The sequence below is a fragment of the Equus quagga genome, chromosome 14, assembly GCF_021613505.1.
Source record: "Equus quagga isolate Etosha38 chromosome 14, UCLA_HA_Equagga_1.0, whole genome shotgun sequence".
Lineage (NCBI taxonomy): Eukaryota > Metazoa > Chordata > Mammalia > Perissodactyla > Equidae > Equus > Equus quagga.
This window is the reverse complement of record NC_060280.1, coordinates 43,204,094-43,226,831: the sequence shown is the minus strand read 5'-3', so window position 1 is coordinate 43,226,831 and position 22,738 is coordinate 43,204,094.

Below are 22,738 nucleotides of genomic sequence, written 5' to 3'. Positions count from 1 at the left end.
CCAGTTCAGATCCCAGGTGTGGACTTACGCACTGCTTATCAAGCCATGCTGCGGCAGGTTTCCCACATACAAAGTAGAGGAAAATGGGTATGGATGTTAGCTCAGGGCCAATTGTCCTCAAAAAAAATAAAAGAAAGAAATAAAGAAATAGATAAATAAATAAATAAATAATAGCCATAGAGTTTAAAAACAATAGCATATCAATTAGAGAAAGACTTTTATAGAAAACAGACTATTAGGAAAGTATTTTCAGGGAATTGTCTTCCTTGATTTAGTACAGTATATTATGATCTCTTTGTTCACTATCTTTAAAAAAAAGTCTAAACAACAAGGTTTTTTCCAGGTTAACATAAAATAAATTGTTGCCTGAAGAAGGCTGTTTGCCTAGAAACAAACAGCTTTGCATTTTGTGTAATTAATCTTAACCTGTCAGGTGGCCAAATTCATTAATCAGCCATTTTTCTGCTGGAGAGCTGGACTTTTAGATGTAGAGAGAAACGACAGGACGAGGTCATACCTGCCTTTTCCATTTGCGCTCCGGGTTGTCTGGAGAGGGATGCAGTGGAAGGAGAACACAGAAGAAGAACTTCTTGAAGAAAAATTTTGTTATTTTGTCCTATCCTCCCCAGTGTCGGTCATAGACACGAAACACATTTTCTAAAAGTCTACTCCCCCAGATAACTGACTAACATGGAACTTTCCCTCATGTGGCGGCTAGAGTCAACCAGCAAATGCAGAATTTAAATAGGTCTGTTGAAATCTTAAAAAGGGGAGCATAGTATGCTAAAGAAGCACACACTGGAGTGTGAGGAAAACTAGCATAGAGGTGAAAACCAGACGGAAGTGAGTTAGGAGAAGGACTGGGAATGTGGTCAGAGGAATAGGGTCCAGAAGAGGGTGCTGTGTTGAGTTCATGCATATGTGTTTGTAGGAGAACGGCAATTGACTTATCACCAATGTTTAATTCAGATGTCAAAATGTCCCAATGCCGCGTTATCACGCATTGAATGAAATGTGATAAAATGTTATACTAGCATATCTTTAGTGACAACAGAACAGAGTAAACTTAGAAGGTAAAGGAAAAATTTCCCAGAACTTCACCTAAGTGAGAAATCCAAAAGATTAAGAAGTTTGCAGAAAAGTGAAATATATTTTTAAAGATATGTTAAAATCTAGCTTGTTGTGAGGGATTTAAGATGTTAGGGAATTTTTTTTAGAAAAAGCAGTCATTCAGGAAATCCTTTTTAAAATAACCAGGTTTAAATTAGAAAGACACACTTAAGAGATATATTTTTATAAAATAAATCTACTTGTCACTAATTATCTCAGGAGAAAAATCTAGAGTAGAGGAAAAAACTCTTGGAATATTTTTATAAATTGACATTTAAACAGATCCAGGAAAATCCTTAGTTTCCTAAAGTTGTATGTTTCAGATAGAGGATATTTTAATAGATTTCCTGTGGACATAAGTAAATTCTGACGGATTGGTTCAACTTGTCTTTATTTATGACTCTTTTGGTCTGTCACTAACATATGTAAGTTTTTCCAAAGTGATTGGGGAACTTTTTTAGTCTCTTAATTAAGGAGATTCAATTGTCTCTATAACAGGCACTCATAGCCTTCTGCCTTTAACTAGTTTCTCAGTTAATCAAATTGTTTCTTCCTGGGAATTTAAGCCAGCAGCATATATTTGCCTGGTGTTACTAGTAAAAGGAAGGTGACAAAACCAACTCGCACAACTGCAAATTAGGCAGTGCTATTTCTAATCGATACTATATTGTGTTGAATGAGCTACCTAATTGCTATCTATGAAGCTTGTTTTCTATCTTTTCCAAAACCAAGTTGTGTAATCAAAAAGGCCATGTTGTTCATTTTCTGATTAAATATTGGAATTTTCTTTGTCATATAGAATATAAATGGATCATCTATGGAGTGTGTAGATCATTTATCTATTTCCTAGCATTGAACTGATCATTTCCAGGGATATTAAGCAAACTCTTTAACAAAAACAACAAAATAGATCTAATTTTGCTAACTTCCTGAGAAGTGCCAGGAGCATGCTCAGAGCTGGGGACATACAGAAATTAATATACTATCCTACCCTAGCAGATACTCTGTTTGCAAATATAAATTTCATATCTGCAACACTGAAGACTAGGTAAACTCTTTTGTTAGCTCAATGTTATACAGTGATTAAGAAGCTATAATGCTAATTGCTTTCTTAGAAACAGCCCACCTATCATATAATCTAAATGTGTTGTATCAATCTTCAGTGTTATGTAATGATTATTTCAAGAAGCATATTGGATGCTCTTTGATATTCAAGGGTCATAGATTCTAATATGAATCTATGTAATTATTATAATCAGTGACACAGAAGGAATATCCATGTTAGAGAAAGGAAAATAAATAGAGAAGACTGTTTTCTGTAATTTCAAGAAGTACTAAAGTAGACTCAGTGCGTAGAAATTAGAGCAAAGTTAATGTTATTTCTAATGTGACACATTCATAAAGCTCAAAGTTTTATCTTAAGTTTAGAAGTCGGTCCATACTTTTCTTCCATTAAAGTCTTTCACACCTGAAAAAATATCAAATACTACCTAATCTTGCTAGAATACTGCCTCATTTCCTAAACTTTGGGTTTGCCAGAATATATCATGTCATTGACTAGCTTTTGCTGAAATATGTCCCATACCGTTTCCTCTATTCATTATTTTCATATGAAGGTGATGCCTTTATGAATGGATCTAAGTTCTCCTGCTCCTTATTGGGAACATTTGCTATTCCTTTCAAAAATTTTAAACATAGTACATTTAAGTCATTTCACTAAGGCTACTTTAAGGCTAGTCTTAGAAATAATCTTGTGCAGTGGTGTCATATCATTAAGTTTAACATTTCTAAGGCATCTACAGAATGGAGATATTACAACCTTGTAGTTAGGAAATGTATAAATTATTTAGTAAAATGGTTCTCTGGGTACCAAACACTGTAATGTGCGTGTGCATGCACATGCCTACAAGTTTTTGTTATGCAGGGCATGTGGATGAGAAGCGGTCTTCACCAAGGGAAATATTGCTCCTCATCTGTTTTATCATCAGAATTTAGAGTTATAGTAATAGAGGCAAGAAAAATACAGGAAAAGAGAGCATGATTACTAGAATCCTAAGGAAAGTGACCCTGGAGTCTGCTTTGGCTAGACCCAGTATGAGCAATATATTCAAGCCATAGTCAAGAAAGCAAAATTGTAGGAAACAAAAAAACAGTGGTACTTAGAGACAATTTTTTTTCTCAAACTTTATTTATCTCTTATTATTACTAGACTTTCAAGTTACAATGGGAAAAGCACCACATAATGACCGAGAAGCCATTGTACTGTAGTGGTGTGATAACCTTGGAGTCTAACAAATCTGAGTTCAACTTGAGCTCTGTCTGTGACTGCGTAACTGCAGTATAATGTTTCATTGGAAGTCCAATGAGCATGCAATCTGACATTCATATCCTCGTATAGCTCCTAATTACATTATCTCTGGTCTTGTTCAGGTGGCTTGCCTGGACCAATGGAATGTTAGCAAGTGCAACACAAGCAAAGCCTTTATAAGAACTTGGACAATGGGGCTCCACCTCTCTAAAATCCTTCTCCTCTGCAAAGAAGCCCAAATCTAGTCATATGGGGAAACCACGTGGATGTTCAGCCTCAGCTGCCATCTGACTGCAACCATGTGAGACCCCAAACAAGAACAGCAGAACAACTACCCAGCTGAGCCTTTCCCAATCCACAGCAGCATGAGCATTGATAAATAATTGTTTTAAGCCATAGCATTTGATGCTAGTTTGATATGCAGCGATATATAACTAAAACCGCAACCTTGACCAAATGACTTAGCTTCTATGAGTAAGCTAAGATTATGGCTTTACATTCAGCAGATGATGGAGGAAACACATCTGGGTCTCCACTACTTTAAGTTATATCATTGTTTTGTTTTTCCTGTTCTTTTTTCTTTTTTTTTTTTAAGATTGGCACCTGAGCTAACATCTGTTGCCAATCTTCTTTTGTTTTTTCTCCTCCCTATAGCCCCCCAGTACCTAGTCGTATATGCTAGTTGTAGGTCCCCCTGGTTGTGCTACGTGGGACACCACCTAAGCATGGCCTGATGAGCAGTGCCACGTCCTCGCCAGGATATGAAGCAGCGGAGACCCTGGGCTACTGAAGTAGATCTCTTGGCCACGGGGGACAGACCTTTTTTAACTGATTAGAGAAATAGAAATGTGAAAGGCCACTTTCATAAGAACTTGACTTGAGGCTAATTTTTTTCTGTTACCTCTATGTAACAGTTTGTTGAATGGACAGACCTTGATTGGACACAACTAGGATAAGGGTTTATTCTTCTCCCACTACTGGAATTAAACACACTCTGTTGAATCACTCTTTCCTAGTCACTGATAACATCTCAGGCAAATCCATACATTTCAGGTCTCTTTAAGTTAAAATAGTTTCATTTCAGACATTGGAAAGTCTAGTCCACTTAAAATCTCAAGTCCAGTTCAAAATCTCACATCCAATCTGATATGCAGTACAACACTTCTCCCTTTTTACTCACTTACACATCTTTTTCAATTCACTCTGCTGCTTCTGAATCTTCCTGGGTCTGCACAATGGAAGGCAAAATTTGAAGAGGAGGATTAATGTCTTCAGTTAGAAGAACTGCTATAATTCAGCCAATTTTCACCAAAGAAGATTTTGTTTGCCTTTTCCAGGAAGGTACAATCAATGTGGGACCTCTTGAGCATCTTACTCCCTTCATGTCAAGTGTCAGGTTTAGCTCCATTGGCCTTCAGAGGACCCAAGTCTTATTGTCCAGGACCCAGCATTCATCTGGAAACACAGACTTGCACTTTGACTTTTTAATTACCAGCCCATAACTCTTATTTCAGCTCACATTTTTTTTGTTTATTTGTTTCATTTATTTACCATTAGAAATATATCTTATTTCTAAAAGAAATGCGATGCCTTTAAATATTATTTTATTCATGATCTAGTTGTATTGCAGTTCTTAGTGCTTTCAGAGCACCTAATTGCTGTTAATCTTAGAAGTGATCGAATGGTCTTTTTAACCCTCATTTGACTTGGAGTTGTAGAAGAAACTCTACTTGTTTGTAAAGAAGGAAGGGAATCTGTCCTCAGTTAGTCTTAAAATCTTTTTTTTTTCTCTTATTTTATTCCTCTTCTCTTTTACCCCAAGAGTTTGGTGACGCGTTGATGATTAAAGAATTAACATGAATACCTTTTAGTATGTCCTGCGACTCTCCTGAGAATGTGAGGCTGCAGTCCTACTTTTCTCAGCTTTACTCTTCAGTTCCAATTTCAAGATAAGGACCATTCGATATCATCTTATGTTATATTTGTGTCACAGGGGTGCTATGAAATATTATAATGAGAAAGATTTAATTTATATTGTGAGGCCAGCAAAGGTCTATCTGAAGAAGTAATATTTGATGTGAAAAGTAAAAGGCTATTTGGAGTTATCCAGGGGAAGAGGAGATGCCTGCACAGGGAAGTTTTAATGTGAGAGAAAAGAGGAGTGGTATGAATTATACTTTATAGAAAGATTTTCAGCTGCTAAATGGAGAGTGCATTTAAATAGTTTGTCCAATTAAGAGGCTTTGCCAATCACCCAGACTAGAAGAGTAACAGGGTAGGTGCAATGGAGGTGAAGACAACTGGTTAGATTCAAGAATTGTCTTGCATGTAGAATTAAAGAGACACACATGGAATGGATGTGGGCTATAAAGAGGAATATATATTAGGAATATCACCCCGGTTTCAGAATTCAGCAATGGATATGAAGTTCAATGTACTGAGATGATCAAAACAGGAGGAAAGCAGTGTAGAGGTTTGTGGGAGACCAAGAATTTGGTTTGAGAAAGCTGTGAATCATACGACTGATGGATTTACAGGTCTAAAGAAATGAGTCAGGATTGTAAATGACAATTTAAGGCTGTGAATACATCTTGAGTAATTTTAGTATTTGTTATCTGGGTTAAGAAAAGTTGGTAAAGGCCACTGAGAGCAAACCATTAGAAATAAAGGAGGAAAACTAAGATAATGGCATGGTGCTAAGAGTACAAAAGAGGAACAGAATGGTCTTAATTGGACATGGCAAGACAGAGGTAAAGAGTAGCCTTATGGGAGCTGATTGGGTGGATGGTGTAGGAGGAAGCCAATAGTCTTTTTTTTTTTTTTAAAGATTGGCACCTGAGCGAACAACTGTTGCCAATCTTTTTTTCTTTCTGCTTTATCTCCCTAACCCACCCCCCTCCCCGCACATAGTTGTATATCTTAGTTGTGAGTCCTTCTAGTTGTGGCATGTGGGATGCCACCTCAACGTGACCTGACGAGCAGTGCCGTATCTGCGCCCAGGATCCGAACCCTGGGCTGCCGCAGTGGAGCGTGAAACTTAACCACTCGGCCAAGGGGCCGGCCCCCCAATAGTCTTAATGATTAGAGATTTGGGCACTGCAATGCCATGGCCATGGCACCTTCTTTCTGATTATTTCAATGAGAAAGAGTGTGACTTGGAAGGGAAACTCAGATCCTCATAAACGTTACAGGAGAGATTTACTGACTGGGATAATAGATCCTGAAGAATCAAGGGCCTTCCCCATTTTATATTTTCTCTTCTGATTGCCCTTTAAATGCATGTGTAGTATTTGTCAAAACACGTATGCTAATTTTTGCCTCTCTTTGTGTATAGGATGTGAATGATTGACTGGAAAGGTGGCACAGCTTGTTAAATGTCTACTAAATACCAGGAAAGGTAAACTTGATGTTTTTTATTTCTGATAACCCTGAATTTCCATTTGTCCAGCTACTTCTCAACCACAGAGAAAAGCATATGCCTCATTGCCTCCCTTTAATTGCTCAGAAGATGAATGGGAGTATTGCAATGGCTACCATTTTCCAAGTTAATGAAACACATCATATGACTTCAAGAAAACCAATCCAGTGTTCTGCCCTCTAAACTAGGAAATAGCTCCTGCCCACTTGTAATTGAATGGCTTGTCATTGCCTTGATGGCATGGCAAGGTCACAAGAAAAATTAGGTACACAAAAGCAAAAAAATAAAATCAAGACAATTCTGCAGAACCCTTTAGTTAATGTATAAAACTGAGTCAGAAACAACACCATGTTGTCCCAGTGTCTCTGTCCTAAAACTTAGTGATGAATAAAATTCTAGTCCAGAATTGTGATTGAAGTTGTGAAAACCCTAGGCTATATTTTATAGTTATTTTTCTTTTATGTGTTTACTGGTCTAAAGAGGCAGTTTCATGTTTAACCTTATCCTTTTTTGTTTGGCAGAATTACCATGGTTGTTTTGTGTCCCCAAATATTTCTTTTAGTTGCTTTGATGATCTTGTCACGTCCTGTGTCTAGTTTTAAGGATAAGTTGCATAGACAATTGACCAGATAAATTGTAAGCAAAATGATTTCCACTTATTTCATTTCATACAGTTACCCTTTGACTTTTTCTGGTTGCCTTAGCCTGAAGTACCCAATTCTCTGTCACTGCTACCTCTCTTTCAAGAAGTCCCATGTGGGACTAAGTCTGTCCAAGTGTGCAGATATAGAGGCTTTGGAAGTAGCTAGACTTTGATCTTCCACTCTTTACTAGCTAAGGGATCTCAGTCAAGTTACTCAATTTCTCAGACCTTTTTTTTCTTTATCTTAAAATGGGGATAATAATGGTCCCAGATACCTCATACGATCGTTGCAAAAATTTAATCATTTATAAGAAAGCAGTTTATAAACCATAAAAGAATGAGAATCTTTAGTCATTATAATTAAAAGAAATGTTTCCCCATAGCAAAGGGTATAGCATATGACGAAGCACATGAGCTTGGTGACCAGCTTGACCAGTGTTTGAACACTGTCAGCATCAATTACAAGTTGTGTGAACCATAGCAAGTTACTTAATATTTTTGAGACTTGTTTTCCTAACATGTGAATTAGAATACTATTATTTGCCCCATAAGACTGTTGGGATGTTTAAATGAGATTATGTATTAAAAGTATCTAATTCCTCTTATTATGCGCACATATTATGTTCTGGGTCAAAGGAGTGTATCTTGGCCTCATTTTGGAGGCTTGAATGTTACCCTACCATCACTTGCAGTGTATTAAACATTTTTTCCTTGATTCTAGGGCATGGCACCACTGGAGACAATTTATGCCTGTTGTTCCAAAAGGAAAAATATCAAACTTTTATTCTACGGGTACTAATACCACGACTATTTGTACAGGGGTGTCTTTGTTCTAAAGGAGATCTCTTTAAAGAGATGCTGTGTCTTAAATAATGTAAAGGAATCACAAACAATCTGTAGGAAGTCAATTACTGAGATATGCTTAGAAGGGAGGATTTTGCCATGTCCCTCAAATGACATGTGTGGTACTTTGTTTATGTATAAGAATCATTACTTTAAATTAAGAAATATGTATGCATTAGATTGTCTTTTCACAGAATATTGTTTTTCCCTCTGCTATAGCTGGAAAAGTGATAGGGAGTCACTTTGGCTAAGATCACTGTTAAGGCATAAAAATTATCCCCTTGAGGGGCCGGCCCCGTGGTATAGTGGCTAAGTTTGCACGTTCTTCAGACCTAACACCACTGGTCAAGCCACCCTGTGGTGGCCTCCCACATAAAATAGAGGAAGATTGGTGCAGATGTTAGGTCAGTGACAATCTTCCTCAAGCAAAAAGAGGAAGACCAGCAACAGATGTTAGCTCAGTGCCAATCTTCCTCACAAAAAAAACCAAAACCCAAAAAACACTGCATCCTTCCAACACCATTTCTGTCTCTAAAAAGAGAAGAAAAAAAGGATCACTTTTTTCCCCATGGAATGACCCTTGTTGGAGGCAATCCAACCTTCTTTGACAAAGGACAACATTAAACTTTTGTGAAAAGGTGTTACTGGGAAGGGGTCGGCTAACTTGGAAAACAAACTTCCAAGACTCCCTTGGAGGAGAGTGTGAAACACCTATTGCTTGGATGTAAGTGGAATCACCCGTCTTAATTTTCTGGGGCTTAAAAGGAAAGCAGTTGGCTGTATCCCGGTTGAGTTTTAAGAGCCTAGAAAGCTGGAGAGTCATCTAGGTGCTTCAAGGGCAGACACTCAAACTACTCTGCCCCAGTGCCTGTGAGGAGAATGGCTGTGTATTTAACTGGGGGTGGGCACTCAAAGTTAGTTCCTGGGGGATGCAGCAGGGGCAGCAAGATGAGCAAACACACAGGAAGCGGAGTCTCCACAGACCAGCCTTCGACGATGGACAATGCCAGTGTGTCCTGGGTCCCAGGCCAGAGAGACTTGGCTACAACTTGTATCAACTAGCAGGTCAGATGGTGGAAGACCAGCATTCAATAGTGACACCATGTGGCAAGGGATCTTCTCTCAATTTGGCAAGTAGGCTCTCTAGACCACTTTAATTTGACAAAAAATAAGGAATTACAAAGTATTTGCACCTTAAAGCTCTAAAGCAATTCCTTCCAGTTTCCAAGATTTTCAACTATTTAGAGCAAAGTCTTAATTGCTTGGAGGTTCTAGCTTACCTGTCACAAAATTATCTCATGTCATGGAACAACATTTTTAAAAATTTATATATATATATATATACATGGTTTTTTTTTTTTCAGAAAGATTAGTCCCAAGCTAACATCTGCTGCCATTCTCCTCTTTTTGCTGAGGAAGACTGGCCCTGAGCTAACATCTGTACCAATCTTCCTCTGCTTTATACGTGGGATGCCTGCCACAGCATGGCTTGACAAGCCGTGCATAGGTCCACATCCAGGATCCCAACTGGGGAACCTGGGCCACAGAAGCGGAGCCTGCGAACTTATCCGCTGTGCCACCAGGCTGGCCCCAGGGAATTACATTTTCACCCTAAGCACTTAAAACTACCTTTCATATTCAAGTTCTTTTTTTCAGGCATGGGATTTGGACTGATCTCAACTGTGTTGTTCAGGTGGGCAAGTACACAGTTAATTACAATGTGAATAAGATGTGATTTTTATTTAATCTCAATACAAGGAGCATTTTCTAAAACTGCCGAATATCTGCATAAGTTGATTTAGGTCAGTCCTTCAAATATGGATGAAGAAATTCTAGGAAAAAGACTTGACATAACTTTATCATATGCTTGCAGTGAGGCAAAGTGGGAACAAAGATATGGAAAACAAATTCCTCCTTCAGCAGTTTAAATAAACAAAGAGGAGAAGTTCACAGAGACAAAGTTCTATACTTCCCTACAAACAACCTCAGGCTATCGAGTGACTGAACTGGTATTACGAACTCATGTCAACTGACACTACAGCTTACTTTTCAAAACAAAGGGACAAATGCTTTTCACTTCATAGATCAGGGACCTGCTAAGGATCCAGTCACAGAGCAGATTGGGTAGACCTGGGCTTATCCAAGGACAAGTAAACAGGAAAAAAAGTGATTTAATAAAATATGTTGCTGCATTAAAATATGTTTTATATAAATAAATTAAATAAATAAATAAATATATATATATATATATATATATTTAGAGCATGTGAGAGCACATTCTGTAACATTGAACCAAATAGAAATGTTTGGGAAAACAATTTTCATTCTCAAGAAAATCAATGAAAATAGCACATCCATGTTCATAGCAGTACTGCTCACAATAACCAAGAGGTAGAAGCAACCCAATTATCCATCATGGATGAATGGGTAAACAAATGTGGTATGTACTCACATGGAATATTATTCATCTTTTAGAAGGAAAGTTCTGACGTACGCTACAATACGGATGAATCTTGAAGACATTATGCTAAGTGAAATAAGCCAGTCCCCCAAAGCCTAATACTGTATCATCCCACTTATATGAGGCATCTAAAGTAGTCAAGTTCATAGAAGCACAAAGCGGAGTGGTGGTTGCTAGGGATAAGCAGAGGGAGAAATGGGGAGTTGTCCTTTAATGGATAGGGAGTTTCAGTTTTGTAAGATGAAAAAGTCCTGGAGATTGGTTGCACAAAAATGTGAATATACTTAACACTACTGGCTTGTACATTTAGCAATGGTTAAGATGATAATTTTTATGTTCTGTATTTTTTACCACAATTAAAAATAAATTTAAAAAAGAAAAGTAATGAAAATAGGAGGATGATATGACAACATATTGCATGAAATAACTGTTTAATTTAAGAAGAAAATTGAAGAAACGGAGTACAACAGAATTTAAAATAGTTGTTGCATCTAGACTGCACAAAGCCAAATCAGCAATATTAAAAAAAACTCCAGACATTTAACACAACATCTGAAAATTCTCCCAGAATTCAGAGAACAAAGAAGAGATGATGAAAGTGATTAAAGGGAAGTCATCTAGAAAACTGACACCCAAAATGCAATCAAGAAGTAAACAGATCAAAAATATACTAGATAAAAAAGTTTAGCTGAGCCGAGGAAGGACTTGAATGTGTAAATCAAACAGGCTCATATAATGTTTATTAAAACAACATATGTCAAGATATGCAAAGATGAAATTGTTTAATTTCAAGGGTTTTAAAAAAAGGGGGAGATCCCACAAGTATTCAGTGAAAATAAAACAGAAACTAAGAAACAATTAAACAAACAAAAAAGTCTTTGTACATACCAAAGGGGGTAAAGCTTTGTCTCTGCAGTATTAAATTACAGAAACAAAAATGTTTGAGGGGAGGAAGTATGACCTAAAATCTGTATGCCTACCCAAGCTGAATGGGAACCAACGCCCAAGACATCCTGTGGAAACATATGCAGATTAAAACTTGCATTCAAACTTTGTGCTGGTGTTCTAATTATCCTAGGCTAGCAATGATGAAATACATGAATTAATGGTAAGTGTAGTGATATGGTAGCAGAGAAAATAGTGTCTAGTTTAAAAAGAGGTTCCCAAAATCTTAGAATAAATCAGTACTATATTTCTACTTTCAGAAAGAAAGAAACTGAGGCTGGCACTTGAATCAAAAATATCCCATATTTATCATTACAAGGGAAAAACATTTTTTAAAACAAGTTGAGTGAACATTTTAGGTGATTCTGAACCTCACAGTTATAAATTGGTCCTCCTAATCCTGAGGAAGCAGGCAAATTTAGAAATTCTTTGATATTGAATATATGACGAGGTATTATTTATAAATGCTTAAAATATTATTTTTTGACTTAAGAGAATGATCTCCTAAATGATAGATAATTCATTGGTTTATACTGCTAATAATTGACATGATTTTCCTATTCCTGACATGCCTTCAATAGTGACGTTCTCCAGAAGCCAATCAGGAAAGAGTAATGAGTATGTTTAGAGAAGCTATGCTTACAGATGATGAGAAGTGGACCAAAGGAGGATTATTTACTATGAAAAGAGGTTATTGGCATCTCCAAGATAAAACTAAGAGAAGCAAAATGAAGAAAAACACTGCAATTAGACTTTGCCGGGAGACAAGCCTGGACGGGATGCTAGAGAAGTGCACAGGTAGATACACGTAGTTCTTCAAACAGTGCAATATCTAGATCAACAGGAACCAAACCCAGAAAGCATTGTGGGGAGCACATGGGCTTCTAGTCAAGTTCAGCATTCCAAACTGTTTTATTCTTTCATGTTGATCACTTTTAATTTTTTATGAGAGTTTCATGGTTTCCTAACTTCTAACATTTGAGTTATTCAAAAAGGTGAGTGAATCTTTTCACCAATGTTGGTGGTGGTTTGGGTGGGTAGTAGTGAGGGATGAGGGCCAGGATGGGTCAAAGAGGACTGCCTGAAGAGGAAGGAAGATACTCAACTGCACAACGAAGAGAAATGTTTTCCCCACATTTCCTCCTGACAGAAAGCCTTGGCTACTGCCAAAGGCAGGTCGCTGTTCAAAATCTATCAAGAGTTTAATCCCATATGTCATCAACTATGCCCATAAATTTTGGAACTTGAGATGAGGTTGGCTTTGGATAAGAAATTGAAAAATCCTGGGTCATAAAACTACTGTCAGTACAGTCTTCCAAGAACAGAGGATGCAATTATAAGTTTGAGAGAGGGGGTTGGGGGTGGAAGAAATGGGGAGTCAAAGTTGAAATTTCAATCTGTTTCCCTCAGACTCGAAAGAAGTATAACTCTAAAAGCAGACTTCTTTCACTAGGAAGGACATTTATGGAGGGAATGGGAAGGAGGGAAAGAAAGGGAAAAAAAATGCAGCCAAGATGCGTGGAGGAATGATCAGAGGCCAGGGCTGTCATTATACACAGAATCTGAATAGCTTACCTTTGAAATAGAACTTTAACTAATGGGAAGAATGGATCATAGTGTCATTCTCTAACTCCTAATTAGCACCGGGGAATGTGATGATAGCTGTTGAGGGTCAGCCCAGGTCCTGTCTCATTTAATACAATTCTCTTATTTATACATACAATCCTTCATTGTCAAAGTATGCCCCAAATAACTTCATTATTTAGCTGGGAAGACAAAGTAGAGTATAGCATAACAACTTAGAGGATAGTGCCTTAATACAATATTATTATAAATAGTTAAACTACAGTATATGACACATACTTTAATGAAAGTGCCAAGGGGGCCTAAATATAGTAAAATGTATATATGCAAAAAAGTACTTTCTTTTAAAAACCAGTCACTTTAAGAGATAATGCACTCATTCTAATGATGCTGCCATTGTTTGGAACATCTTTTTAAGACTCAAACATGGAAGCATATTCAGAACTTAAGCTACAATCTTTTCAATTTGGATGTATGTGTGTATTTCACTCCTACCAATCCTTTAAGATCTGCCATACCTGGACAGGATTGGGGGGTTCCTCCACAACCCTTCCTGCAGAATTCTCTCATTAAGTTCTTCACGTGATTTTATTTTATTTTAGTTTAGTTTTTTTTATTGAGGTAACATTGGTTTATAACATTATATACATTTCAGGTGTACAGCATTATATTTTGATTTCTGTGTAGATTACACCATGTTCACCACCCAAAGAATAATTACTATTCATCACCATACACATGTGCGAATCACCCTTTTCACCCTCTTCTCTCCCTGCTTCCCCTCTGGTAACCACCAATCCAGTCCCTATTTCTATATGTTTGTTTGTTGTTGTTTTCATCTTCTACTTATGAGTGAGATCATATGGTATTTGGCTTTCTCCCTCTGACTTATTTTTCTTGGCATAATACCCTCAGGCTCCATCTGTGTCACAAATGGCAAGCTTTCATCTTTTTAATGGCTGTGTAGTATTCCATTGTGTATATATGCCACATCTTCTTTATCCATTTGTCCCTTGATGGGTGCCTATGTTGCTTCCAAGTTTTGGCTATTGTGAATAATGCGGCAATGAACAAGGGGTGCATGTACATTTATGTATTCATGTTTTCTTGTTCTTTGGATTAATATGCAGCAGTGGAATAGCTGATTGTATGGTAGTTCTTTTTATTAAGATTTTATTTTCCTTTTTCTCCCCAAAGCCCCTCAGTAAATAGTTCTGTATTTTTAGTTGTGGGTCCTTCTAACTGTGGCATGTGGGATGCCACCTCAGCGTGGTCTGATGAGTGGTGCTATGTCCACACTCAGGATTCAAACCAGTGAAACCCTGGGCCACCGAAATGGAGTACGTGAACTTAACCACTCAGCCCCAGGGCTGGCCCCATGTATGGTAGTTCTATTCTCAATTTTTTGAGAAATCTGTACTGTTTTCCATAGTGACTACAGCAGTTTGCACTCTCATTAGCAGTGTATGAGGGTCCCCTTCTCTTCACATCCTCTCCAACACTTGTTATTTCTTGTCTTGTTAATCATAACCATTCTGATGGGCATGAGGTGATAGCTCATTGTAGTTTTGATTTGCATTTCCCTAATAATTAGTGGTGTTGAATATCTTTTCCTGTGCCTGTTGGCCATCCGTATATCTCCTTTGGAAAAATGTCTGTTCAGATCTTTTCCCATTTTTTTAATTGGGTTGTTAGTTTTTTTGTTGTTGAGATGTGTGAGTTCTTTATATATTTTGGATATTAGCCCCTTATCAGATATATGGTTTGCAAATATCTTCTCCCAATTGTTAGGTTGTCTTTTTGTTTTGTTGATGGTTTCCTTTGCTGTGCAGAAGATTTTTAGTTTTATGTAGTCCCATTTGTTTATTTTTTCTGTTGTTTTCCCTGCCCAGTCAGACATGGTACTTGAAAATATTCTTCTAAGACCAATGTCAAAAAGCATACTGCCTATGTTTTCTTCTAGAGTTTTTATGTACAAGAATGCCCCCTTTCACCACTGTTATTTAACATAGTATTGGAAATCCTAGCCAGAGCAATCAGGCAAGAAAAAGAAATAAAAGGGATCCAAATTGGAAAGGAAGAAGTAAAACTGTCATTATTTGCAGATTACATGATTTTATATGTAGAAAACCCTAAAGAATCCATCAAAAAACCTTTAGAAATAATAAATGAATACGGTAAACTTTCAGGATACAAAATCAACATACAAAAATCAGTTGTATTTCTACACACTAACAATGAAGTAGCAGAAAGAGAAATTAATAATATAATACTGCTTAACATTGGAACAAACAGAATAAAATACCTAGGGGTAAATTTAACCCAAGAGGTGAAAGAGCTGTACACTGAAAACTATAAAACGTTGCTGGAAGAAATTGAAAAAGACACCAAGAAATGGAAGGATATGCCATGGTCTTGGATTGGAAGAATTAACATAGAATGTCCATACTTCCTAAAGAAATCCACGGATTCAATGCAATCCAATCAAAGTTCCAAGAACATTTTTCACAGAAATAGAACAAAGAATCCTAAAATGTATATGGAACAACAAAACCTCCAAATAGCAAAGGAATCCTGAGAACAAAGAACAAAGCTGGAGGTATCACACTCCCTCATTTCAAAATACACATACACAAAAATTAACTTGAAATGGATTAAAGACTTTAATGTCAGACTTTCATGTGCTTTTAAATGCCTCACTTGTCATTCTATTTGCTTGTATAGCCCCAATGGCACTCTTGATTTATCTTTGCATCCTCAGTGTCTAGTACAGTCTCTGATAAATAAGTGCTTAAGAATGCATCTTGAAAGAATGAATGATTTGATATCATCATTAGAAAAGGGCAATCATCCTTCAAGGCCCACATATTAAACTACTTTGTCGTTTTATCTGAATAATAAAACCATGTTTTTCTAACCAGGTGAAATAAAGTTATAAAACAGACTTCCTTATTTGGCTTTTATCAGCAATTCAAAGACTATATTCCAAATACATTTTGAGCATTGTTAGTTGTTGCATATTGGGCTCCCTGGAAGCAAGTGCTGAGAGTTTGGGGTGCAAGATGTTTATTAGGGATCAATACCTATGAAAGAACGGAAGGTGGGGTATGGGGAGTGGGAGAGGGTAGGACAGGGCAGACTAAGAATCAAACTGAGATGCAGATCTGACAAGGTCTTCGCCAACAAGGTGAGGGGCTCCGGAGAGATAATTGCCCATCAGAGTGTTCCATGTAGGGCCAAAAGAATCAATACACCTGTCTTGCTCAGTCACTGAATGAAGGCTGCCCTTGGAAAGTTGTGGTCATGGGCTAGGCAACAGTCTACCACTGGGGCCAACCCAAAGGAGGTGACAGAGATTATCTCCTGATATCACTCCATACAGATTTACATCAAGTCTTTGCTTGAAGAGAAATCTGGGGAGCTCATCTCTGTGTCTCTCCCACTAGTTTTATTTAGCCACTAATAAATAGTGGATTGTGATAATTGCAGGAGAAACTGTACATAAAGTGCTCAGTGTAGTGTCTACCATAGTAAGAATTCAGAATTCTGGCTTTTATTACTATCAAAATCTATAGTTTGGTTGAAATAAACACTTTTCTCCACTTTATTCCTTGAATTGAGTATCATTTCATGAGCCATTTAAAGATCTCTTTCAGAACTGTACAAAGAACTTCCATTATTTTGTGTCAACAGTAGCCTTCGCCTACTAGATAACTGAGTTTGGAATGTAGAGTCAGAGATTTGCTTCAGTTCTGCCATTTAATGAGGTGAGAACTTGGGAAAGTTATTTTCTCCAGACATCAGTCTCTTCTTCCACTAAAGGTGTTAACAATACCTTTCCCTTAGGGTTGTGATGATGATGAGAAAATGTACTTGAAATACCTAGTGTAGGACCAGGCAGACATTAAGTACCAATGAATGGAAACTATTTTAAGGATTTTCATTCTTATTTCAGACATATATCCATCATTATAACATCACTCAGAATATTTCCACTGTCCTAGAAATCCTTTGTGCTCCACCTGTTCATCCCTCCACAGTGCCCCAACTCCTGCCAAACACTGAGCTTTTGACTGTCTCCCTAGATTTGCCTTTTCCAGAATGTAACGTACTTGGAATTATACATTATGTAGGCTTTTCAGATTGGTTTCTTTCACTTAGCAATATGCATTTAAGGTTCCTCTATGTCTTTTCATAGCTTGATAGCTCATTTCTTTTTAGCACTGAATAACATACGTTGTCTGGATAAATCACAGTGTATTTATCCATTCACCTACTGAAGGGTATCTTGATTGCTTCCACGTTTTGGCAACTATGAATAAAGCTGCTGTAAACATCCATGTACAGGTTTTTGTGTGGACATAAGTTTCCAGCTCCTTAGGGTAAATACCAAGGAGTGTGTTTGCTGGGTCTTATGTTATACATGTGTTTAATTTTATAAGAAACTGCCAAACTGAATTCCAAAGTGGCAGTACCATTTTGCTTTCCCACATGAGAGCTCTCGCTGCTCCACATTTTTGCCAGTACTTGGTGTTGTCAGTGTTCTAGAATTCAGCTATCTGTGTATCTTCTTTGGTGAGGTGTCTGTTAAAAGTCTTTGGCCCATTTTTTAATAGGTTGTTTATTTTTGCCAACCTGTTTTTATCTTTTATAACTTTCCCAACAAACCGGTCAGTTAAGGATTATAATTATATTTTCAAAATGTTAAATATTTTTCCTAGAGTCACTCGGGTCTGAGTGAATTTGACCCTTACTCTTTTGAATCCAAGCCCAAAGTTCTTTGTCCTATGCCCCTGACTCTTTGAAGAAATTGCCCATCAAAAGTGCCTTGAATAGTACAATTTAGATTGGCCAAAACTTTGTAAATTCTTGTTCTGATGTTTCACCCTCCAAATGCCATGGCGACATTCCGGTCTACAGGGAACCATGTGTTATTGGCTCCTAGTGGGTTTTAATGATCCTTCTGCTGAGACTGGGTTGCACAAACATGCACACTGTGCTCTCAAAACATGCCACTGGGAGTCAGGCTGGAGTCGGGTGCTTCCAGCAGGGGAAGCCAAACAGCTGTTGCCACGCCTGCAGCTTGGGGCAGTGAAACAGTTACAAGAGCTGCCAGTGAGAGCACCACGAGTTCTGCATTCACGGCCATGCTTCCCACACTGTGCCTCCCCATCTCAGAGGCTTTATTATGATGATGATTCTATTTCTAGTGAGCCCAAAGAGCGTAAGAGAGATTACTGTGCGAGGCAATAAAGGTATATAGAAGTTATCCCTCAGAGGACCATTTCAAAGGTTTTGAGTTTCAACCATCCTGATGCTTTAAAAATAATCCAGGGATTTAGAAAGTCTGAAAACAGAGTTGTGCTCAAGATAACAGTATGGTACACAGAGTCCTCAATTTATCACAAAAGACAGCAAGAGGTCAGGGCATATTCTCACCCCCAAAGTACAGGCTTAGATCTACCAAAGATAGTTTATGGCTGGGGTTTTTGAAGTGCCTGGCATCAACGGAATCATTACATTAAAAAAAAAAAAAAGGAAAAGAAAACTTTTGAAAAGAAACTTGATCCTCTATAGGACAGTGAATGACAGTTTCATATTTTGTGTAAAATAATCTGCAATAAAGCAAATGCATAGTATTTTGCAATAAAAATAATTGTACTAGGCAATCTTTCTTATTAAGAATAAGAATGATGAGAAAATGTCCATGTAGTGGGTTTAAGTGAATCTCTGAGGGATGGTAGTCAATGTAATTTTTCTGCAGTTAATATTCAGTAGCATATTTTCTCTCGATGGGGCTCTGTTTGAATTTTTACTTTTATATGTGACTCAATGGCATTTGGGAGTCAACGTACAAAAATATATTAAAGAAGAAAGTGTAATTCGTACATAGAAGTAAAAGGAAAAAGTGGGAAATAGTCTGATTTTCAAAAAATTACACATTTATTAAAAATAATTTTAACTAAACCCTGAAACTATTTTCACTAATAAATGAACCACCATGTCTCCAAAAACAATTCTTAAAAAACTTGGTTAAAGGTGCACATAATAAGTGCAAAGCAGGTAATGAAAATTAAGAAACTACTTACATATCAAATATGTAAATATTGTGGCTATGGAAAGTAAAATTTCTCCAAGAAATAGACTTCTAGAAAAATACACCCTGAGAAACATCCATCTGTAGAAGTTATAGGAAATTTCTTCAAGAGATCAGGAATCCCAGTGAAGAAGTATGATTTCACATATCTAATAGACATTAAGAACCTATTTTTTGTGTGTTTTAAAACAATTTTTCAGGCTTGCTGTATTTTATAGATTTCCATTTTTAAATTTGGCAACAAAACTTAAACATTTCCAAAAATAAACACTAGAAAAAAGGGAAAAGGGAAAAGGAAAAAGATTTAAATCAGTTGACATCCCAACACCCAAAGGCCAGTCCAGTAAATAAAAACTATCATCACTTTAACTGCTCTATCCATCATAGAGAAATCATAATTTATTCAATCACATTCCTAATACTGAAATTGAGTTTGTTTGCAACATTTTGTTGCATCAACACTATAACAAACATGTCTGTATGTATGTACATATATTTGACCTCATGTCCAATTATATTTTTTCTCAACTTTTATTTTGAAGAAATTTATATTGAAAAGTGTCAAAATTATAAAACCTTAAAAGAATAGTTTGATCAACACCAGGATGTGTGTTCTTGACTTTGAGTCAGTAATTATTAACAAATTGCTATATTTGCTTTATCTCTCATTCATTTTATTACTCTCATTTATATATATTCACATTATTTTTCATGAACCACTTAAGAGCAAGTTGCATACATCCAGGACTCCTCACCCCTAGCCATTTGTGTGTGTCTCCTAAGAACAGGAATATTCTCTTACATGACCACAATACAAATATTATATTCACAAAGCCAATTCAAAAAGTCATACCAATTGACCAAGTAAGATCCTTAATGGCTTAAAAAAAAATTCAGATGCAATCAAAAACACTAATTCAGTAGTGATGATGGGTGCACAACATTGTGAATAATACACCTAAAAATGGTCGAAACAGCAAACTTTATTTTATACATATTGTATCACAATAAAAAAATCACACACACTTGGGGCCTGCCTGGTGGCACAGTGGTTAAGTTCACACATTCTGCTTTGGTGGCCCAGGGTTCGCCAGTTCGCATCCTGGGTGCGGAACTGTGTACTGCTTGTCAAGCCATGCTGTGGTAGACGTCCCACATACAAATTAGAGGAAGATGGGCATGGACGTTAGCTCAGGGCCAGTCTTCCTCAGCAAAAAGAGGAGGATTGGCAGCAGATGTTAGCTCAGGGCTAATCTTCCTCAAAAAAAAAAAAAAAATCACACACACACACACATACACAAAACACTAAATCAATCTGTGTCATCTCCCTTTAGCAGGAATTCTATACAGGTAGATGCTGTGTCCATTTCAGCGCATCACATCAGAAGGCACAGGATTTCAGTTTCTCCCATTACTGGCAGGATTAATTTGATTGCTTAATTAAGGTGGTGTCACTATAGAGATATATTTTTTCCACTTTAAAGATAACTTTTTCTCTTGACAGTTTAAAAAGTGATCTGTGATACTTTGAGCCATGTGAATATCCTGTTCATGAATAAACTTCCATGTCACGTAAGGGAGCTTGGTTTCTTAAGGTTAAATACTTCCATATTTTTCATGGATATTGTTGAAGTCCCTTCAATATGGGTAAATACTATTTTGCACTCCCAGTAACAAATATGAATACAGCCTCACCGACACAGTATATTGTCAAGCTTTTGTGTATTTGTGAATCTGATTGGTGAGAAGTGGTTATCAGTGTAATTTGTTTCCAAGTATCAGATTTATTGCTCGTAAAATTTCATTGAACTACATCACTTGGATACGTAGCTAGTGCTGTGCTACAGCCATTAGTACTGGTTTGCAAGAGCCAATTATGCATCTCTTCCCAGCTCCACATTCAATGGCATCATTTTGGTAGTTTGAAACTGAGCACAGTGGCACTACTTACCCTGTGGAAATCAGAAAATGTTACAGTTCAGAGCTTCCCCATCCCTGGAAATCCAGTTATTAAGCATTTATTTGTCCACTGCTCTTTGTGGCCAAAATGGGTTTCCTCATACTCTCCAACCTCCACCCCCAGCCTAGAACTTGTGACCTGCTTGTTGAGTCAGCAGCCAGCTGAAAAGAGGATCCCCATGTAAGGCACACGCAGGTGAGTGCAGAGGGCCCATGGGAGGAAGTATCCTCTTTACAAATGACCTAAAAATATTACCCTCACCACAACAGAAAAATCTGGATGACTGTCTCTCAGTCTTTTGCCTTTTTAGCAACTAGATGTATCATCGTTACTCCTGTGGGGAGAAGGCAGTGAAAAGTGGAGAGAGGGTAGTTAGTGATTTCTACTGATTATTTTCAAAGGAATAGAAGTTTCCATTTTACTGGCTGGTAAGATCACACAGAGAGAGTATATGGTTTTTCCCTCCACTCAGTTATGTTGTTCTTTTATTACATTTTCCTTTTCTAATTTAACGGGTGAAGAATTTGAGGCTCAGAAGAATTAAAGTGACTGTTTTGAAAGCCATACATTAAATTAAGGACCAATCTAGGACTAGAATCTTGAGCTCCTATAACCTAGCATGTCAGAGGTAGAAGAGAGAGTAGAGCTCACTAGGTCAAACCACTCATGTTATAAATCAGAGCAAGTACCTCATGGAGCAGCCCTATTACTTGCCCAAGAACAGACAGAAAGTAAGTGACAGAGCCAGAATTACAACTACAGGTCTTCTGACTTCCAGCTCAGGGAACTTTCTAGTGCTTCAAGGAATCAAATTCCTAAACCTATGATATTTGTGTTCTTGGCTTCTAAGAATGGGCTGTGGAGATTCCAATCCATCATCCGTAAGGGAAAATTAAATGATAATAACTTCCCCTTGCATTTTTGTGAAAATCAAAAGAGATCGGAGTTTAAAAAAAAAACAACTACTAATGCCTGGGCACTATGCACAGACCAATTAAAATGGAATATCTGGAAGAGCAATTCCATCACTGATCTATTTCTTATTTTAATATATATATATAAGTCATTATTTTAATTTAAGGGATCAAGATTTTTATTTCTGATGTACAGTTTTATGGTGTTGAAAAATTCATCCAGTCATGTAATTACTGCCACAATCCCTTGTGATGTCCCTTTGAGTCGACCCCTCCCCCAAATCTCAGCCTCTGGTAAGCACAGATCTATTTTCTGTAACTGTAAACGTGCCTTTTTCAGATGTTATATAAATGGAAGTATATAGTATGTAGCCTTTTGAGTCTGGCTTCCCTTATGTACAAGAACGCACACATATTGTTGCTTGTATCAATAGTTTCCTTTTGGTTGCTGAATA